The following is a 6,815-nucleotide window of genomic DNA, read 5'->3' as shown; positions in this document are numbered from 1 at the left end:
TATACACTCTCATTCACACACACACACACACACACTACGGTCAGTGTAGTTGATCAGTTCCCCTATAGCGCATGTGTTTGGACTGTGGGGGAAACCGGAGCACCCGGAGGAAACCCACACCAACATGGGGAGAACATGCAAACTCCACACACACAGAAACACCAACTGACCAAGCTGGGACTTGAACCAGCAACCTTCTTGCTGTGAAGCGATTATGCTAACCACTGAGCCACCATGTCGGCCCTTTTAAGTATCCATTCATTCATTTTCTTTTCGGCTTAGTCCCTTTATTAATCTGGGCTCGCCACAGCGGAATGAACCGCCAGCTTATAAAGCACATGTTTTCAGCTGCAACCCTTGACTGGGAAACCTGTGCACACTCATTCGCACACACACTCATACACTATGGACAATTTGGCTTACCCAATTCCTCTATAGCGCATGTGTTTGGACTGTGGGGCAACACAGGGAGAACTCCACGCAGAAATACCAACTGACCTGGCCGAGGCTCGAATTAGCGACCTTTTTGCTGTAAGGTAACAGCACTACTGCGCTCCTGGGCTGCCCATTTAAATATTGTACATTCTAATATAGTGAGCGAGGCAGTGGCGCAGTAGGTAATGCTGTCGCCTCACAGCAAGAAGGTCGCTGGTTCGAACCTCGGCTCAGTTGGTGTTTCTGTGTGGAGTTTGCATGTTCTCTCTGCCTTTGCGTGGGTTTCTTCCGGGTGCTCCCACACAGTCCAAACACATGCGGTACAGGTGAATTGGGTAGACTAAATTGTTCGTAGTGTATGGGAGTGTGTGTGGATGTTTCCCAGAGATGGGTTTCGGCTGGAAGGGCATCCGCTGCGTAAAAACTTGCTGGATAAGTTGGCGGTTCATTCCGCTGTGGTGACCCCGGATTAATAAAGGGACTAAGCCGACAAGAGAATTGAATGAATGAATGACATTCTAATATAGCAATAGCTGGTATAGCTGGTAAATTAGTTTCTGCTATATACCGCTATGCACATCTCATTCAAGTACAAGCATCTCTTGATCATGTAAATGCTAACACCTGCACCTCTGAAGATAAAATATTCAATATTTGTCCTCCATATTCTCACTATAAAAGACTAAATGAGCAGTAAAACCTTGATGGAGCAAATATGTTCATGCTAATTTAAAAAAATATTTGGTCTGAAGGCTAACTTAGCTGTTTCTTTAATGATGATGATGATGATGATGATGAAGGGTTTAAGTGAGTCTGGTGAAGGTCAGAGATTCAGACCGGACTGAACAGAGCTTCATTTCCCTGTTCTCAGTTCAGTAAATGCGATCATGTGTTTGTGCTGAATGAAGTGAACCGATAAAGCTCTGTTGACCCATTTATCTGAGAGAAATGACCCGTCGAGTCTTCAGTGTTCAGACGGTCTGTGCAGGACAGATAACAACGTAATGATGACAGCCAATGAGAGTCATCCAGAAACACGGCATTATTATCAGAGAGGTCAGACACTGAGGCCTGGCTCACAGTCTCTGCTCTAATTCATCCCTAATGTGTTCAGTCGGGTAGAGTTCGGGACTCTGTGCAGGCCAGTCCAGTGTCTTCACACCCAACCTCCCCGTTAATGACTATATAGAGGAATACCCAGACTATTCCCACAAAGTTGGGAGAATGAAATTGTCTCAAATGCTGGTGTAAATGGTTGCTCCAGATGGAGAAGCATGATTGGTCGCTCTAGAAGAAGAAAATTGGTTGGTCACTCCAGACTGAGAAATGTAATTGGTCACTTTAGATGGAGAAGCGTCGTGAGTGAGAGATTGGTTGCTCCAATTGGTTGATTGATTGGTTGCTCCAATCCAATCTTCATTTGGAGCACCCGGATGGTTGCTCCAAATGGAGAACCATGATTGGTCGCTCCAGACAATAATTATTGATTGGTCACTCCAGATGGAGAAACTTGATTGGTCACTCCAGATAGTGAAACTGGATTGGTTGCTCTGGATAAAGAAGCATAATTGGTCGCTCCAGACAGTGACTCTTGATTGGTCGCTCCAGATGGAAAAGCTTGATTGGTCGCTCCAAATGGAGAAGAATGATTGGTTGCTCCAAACAGAAAAGCGTGATCGGTCAACCCAAATAGAGATTTGTGATTGGTCACTCCAGACAATGAATCTTGATTGATCACTCCAGATGAAGCATAATGGGTCACTCCAGACAGAAAAGCTTGATTGGTTGCTCCAGACAATGAATCTTAATTGTTTGCTCAAGTTGGAGAAGCATGATTGGACGCTCCAGACAGTGAATGTGATTGGTTGCTCCAGATAAAGAAGCTTGATTGGTAGCTCCAAATGGAGAAGCATGATTGGTTGCTCCAGACAGTAAATCTTGATTGGTCGCACCAGATGAATAACCTTGATTGGTTGCTCCAGACAGTGAATCCTGATTGGTTGCTCCAAACAGAGAAGTGTAATTGGTCAATCCATACAGAGAGTTGGGGTTGGTTGCTCCAGACAGAGAAGCTTGATTTTTTGCTCCAAATGGAGAAGCATGATCAGTGGCTCAGTGGTTAGCACTGTGACTTCACAGCAGGAAGGTCTCTGGTTCGAGTCCCGGCTGGGTCAGTTGGCGTTTCTGTGTGGAGTTTGCATGTTCTCCCCGTGTTGGCGTGGGTTTCCTCCACAGCCCAAACACATGCGCTATAGGGGAATTGATGAACTTAATTGGCTGTTGTGAATGAGTGTGTATAGGTGTTTTCCAGTGCTGGGTTGCAGTTGGAGAGGCATACATTGCATGAAACATTTGCTGGAATAGTTGGCGGTCCACTCCACTGTGTTTCCTTTATCATTATATAATCAGAAAAGGAAAGCTTCACTAATCCTCCCATGATATTTGAGGTGTGCTATAGAGACGATACTCTGCATCATTGGTCTGTTGTCATCATTGACTCTATCAGAGCGGTGTTGAAGAGGCCCAGAGGAACACAGATATGGATTAATCTGACGGCTGTCTTCATTAAAAATGTAGATGACAGAAGACGCCTGTGAATAATTGATGTCAGCTGTACTTGAGCTTATAATAAATACTCGCGCTCCACTCGTCTGACACATTTAACATGATGCATGTAGAGGATGATGATGATGATGAAGTCTGCTTTCAGAGATGCTTGTATATAACAATACATCTGTAGTGATTATTAAACTGTGGACACTCACACACCGCGTGCGCTTGAGGAGGAGGAGGAGGAGGAGGAGGGTCTTTATTCCTGCTTATTCTTCAAATACGTTTATACAGACAATGCAACATGCCACAGTTTATTTCTCACTTTGCTTATGTCAGATTTATTACTGTGTGTGTGTGTGTGTGTGTGTGTGTGTGTGTGTGTGTGTGTGTGTGTGTGTGTGTGTGTGTGTGTGCGCGTCTGTGTGCTGTTTATGATGATAATATAATATGATTCATAGTCATGCACAGGGAACACAATTTATTTAACCAGGACTGATATGAACATAAGAAGATGCTGCTCTGAGAGACTGATGTGTTTGAGCATTAAGCAGAACCTCATAATCTGAACTCCGTTTACCACAGTAAATGTTGTGGTGATTCTACAGTTGCTATGGTAACACAACAACTATAGTAATTGATCTGTTGTGGTGATTCTACAGTTGCTATGGTAACACAATAACTATAGTAATTGATCTGTTGTGGTGATTCTACAGTTGCTATGGTAACACAATAACTATAGCAATTGATCTGTTGTGGTGATTCTACAGTTGCTATGGTAACACAATAACTATAGCAATTGATCTGTTGTGGTGATTCTACAGTTGCTATGGTAACACAATAACTATAGTAATTGATCTGTTGTGGTGATTCTACAGTTGCTATGGTAACACAATAACTATAGTAATTGATCTGTTGTGGCGATTTTACAGTTGCTATGGTAACGCAATAACTATAGTAATTGATCTGTTGTGGTGATTCTACAGTTGCTATGGTAACACAATAACTATAGTAATTGATCTGTTGTGGCGATTTTACAGTTGCTATGGTAACGCAATAACTATAGTAATTGATCTGTTGTGGCGATTTTACAGTTGCTATGGTAACGCAATAACTATAGTAATTGATCTGTTGTGGCAATTCTACAGTTGCTTTGGTAACACAATAACTATAGTAATTGATCTGTTGTGGTGATTCTACAGTTGCTATGGTAACACAATAACTATAGCAATTGATCTGTTGTGGTGATTCTACAGTTGCTATGGTAACACAATAACTATAGTAATTGATCTGTTGTGGTGATTCTACAGTTGCTATGGTAACACAATAACTATAGTAATTGATCTGTTGTGGCGATTTTACAGTTGCTATGGTAACGCAATAACTATAGTAATTGATCTGTTGTGGTGATTCTACAGTTGCTATGGTAACACAATAACTATAGTAATTGATCTGTTGTGGCGATTTTACAGTTGCTATGGTAACACAATAACTATAGCAATTGATCTGTTGTTGTGATTCTACAGTTGCTATGGGAACACAACAACTATAGTAATTGATCTGTTGTGGTGATTCTATAGTTGCTATGGTAACAATAACTATGGTAATATAAACAAATGAGCCAATACTGTAGTTTTCTACAACTATAGGGTATATTATACTACAATACACCAAAGTTTACTGTAGTAAAAGCTAAAGTACACAACAGTATGTATCAGAGTTTATCACTTCGCAATAGTTAAAACAGTATGCGGCTGGAGCAATAATTAATAAAGACGTGTAAATCCTATAATATATACAGTATAATACACACTAGAATATGGGTTAAAACACAAATATATCATATTTACTATAATTGCATGTTTGTGTTTTCTGAACATTCTGCAACAAGTGGCATTTATAAAAACAACACACACAAATCCACAATAAAACAGTAAAGTTTGCATTAAATATCAAAAATGTGTTGAGAAGGTTATTAAAGAGCAGATCACACACGGGTTTAGCTTTACGCATGATTGCATCATTACCAGTTATTTTTAAATGATTCACGCAAAGTCTTATAAGTTTGAATGTAGTAATATTTTATTCGCCGTGTGTGCGCGCGCGCGCGCGTGTGTGTGAGTGTGTGTGTGTGTGTGTGTGTGTGTGTGTGTGTGTGTGTGAGGTGGGCGGGGGGTTATGTCATTGGTTTGGGTGACTCGAGACCCCGCCTTGATATAGAATATTTTATGTGTGTGTGTGTGTGTGTGTGTGTGTGTGTGTGTGTGTGTGTGTGTAAGTGAGAGAAAGTGTGTGTGTGTGTGTGTGTGGTGAAAGCGAGAGTGAGGAAGAGCGGAACATAAACAGTAGTCCCCGGCGGTGCTCGCTCTGCGCACCGGAGCCGCTGAATTCGCTGTGGATATTTCTCCGGTGGTGACGATGAAGTTTTTCGGCGCTGTTTGAAGGTGTGTGTGTGTGTGTGTGTGTGTGTGTGTGTGTTTGTGTGCGAGAGCTGGACGCGGATCCTGGAGGAGGAGGATGAGCTCTTAAACTCACCACTGACTGACATCGGCCATTACCGGTAAGAGCACCGGCACCGATCCGCTCTGATCGGGTTTGATTGAGGCTTATTCATGTGAACGGGATTGATCGGTTTTACGGCGTGTTTCGAATCTGTGTGTGTTTGGCTCGCTGCACAACCAGTGTGTGTGTTTATATGTGTATGAATGTGTGTGCTGTGTGTGCGTGTGTATGTGCGTGCGCTGTAGCCTTATGAACTATTTGTAATGTTAAGAATTTGGAAAACCCAGATAAAGATGTTTTTTTCTGATGTTGTTGTTGTTGTAATAATAATATTAATAATACAAAATCCAGAAGATTTTAACAGTGTTAATGCACATTCAGATCTAAATAATGCTTCTTACAGTATTAATATAAATTTTGATAAGTTTTATTGACATTTTGCTAAAGTGGCAAATAGTGCCGATACTATTATTTATTGATTCATCCATTCATTCATCATCATCATTATTATTATTAATAATAATAATTATGAATTATTATTATTATTTTATTTTTTGCATGATTTTGCATTTGTATTATTATTATTATTATTATTATTATTATTGTTATTATTATTATTATTATTATTGAGTCTTGCTATAGCTTTATCATGTGTAATTTCTGGCAGTTCTGCATTATCTTGTAGTTTTTGAATCACCATGTGATTGATGATGCTGATGCTGAGTATTTACGTTAAAACTGTTGAATTATTTCAATTATAATTTGATAAAATGTGGAAAAATCCAAACATTGGGTTAAATTTGGTGATTAAATACATTTAATAAAAAAATTAACCCAGTTTGTTTTGAAAATTAAATTGAAGTTACCCAGCATTTTTAGTGTAGAAATTATAAAATTATGCACAGGATTGATTGACTGACACGGTGGCGCAGTGGTCTCACGGCAAGAAGGTCTCTGTTTCTGTGTGGAGTTTGCATGTTCTCTCCGTGTTGGCGTGGGTTTCCTCCGGGTGCTCCGGTTTCCCCCACAGTCCAAGTACTTGCACTGTAGGGGAACTGATCAACTACATTAACCATGTGTGTGAATGAGTGTGTATGGGTGTTTTCCCAACACTGGGTTGCAGCTGGAAGAGCATCTGCTGTGTAAAACATATGCTGGAATCGTTTTCGGTTCATTCCGCTGTGGCGACCACTGATGATTAAAAGGGACTAATCTGAAGGGAAATAAATGTGAATAGTTTGGTCAGGTCTGTGTCAGTGGTTTGGTTGTGTTTAACTGGTAACTGAGATGAATTCAGATGTTTAGTGCTTGTAGAGGAACTGCAGGTT

The sequence above is a fragment of the Danio rerio genome, chromosome 12 (genome assembly GCF_052040795.2).
Source record: "Danio rerio strain M-AB ecotype USA chromosome 12, GRCz13ab, whole genome shotgun sequence".
Classification (NCBI taxonomy): domain Eukaryota; kingdom Metazoa; phylum Chordata; class Actinopteri; order Cypriniformes; family Danionidae; genus Danio; species Danio rerio.
This window is presented reverse-complemented; position numbering follows the sequence as displayed.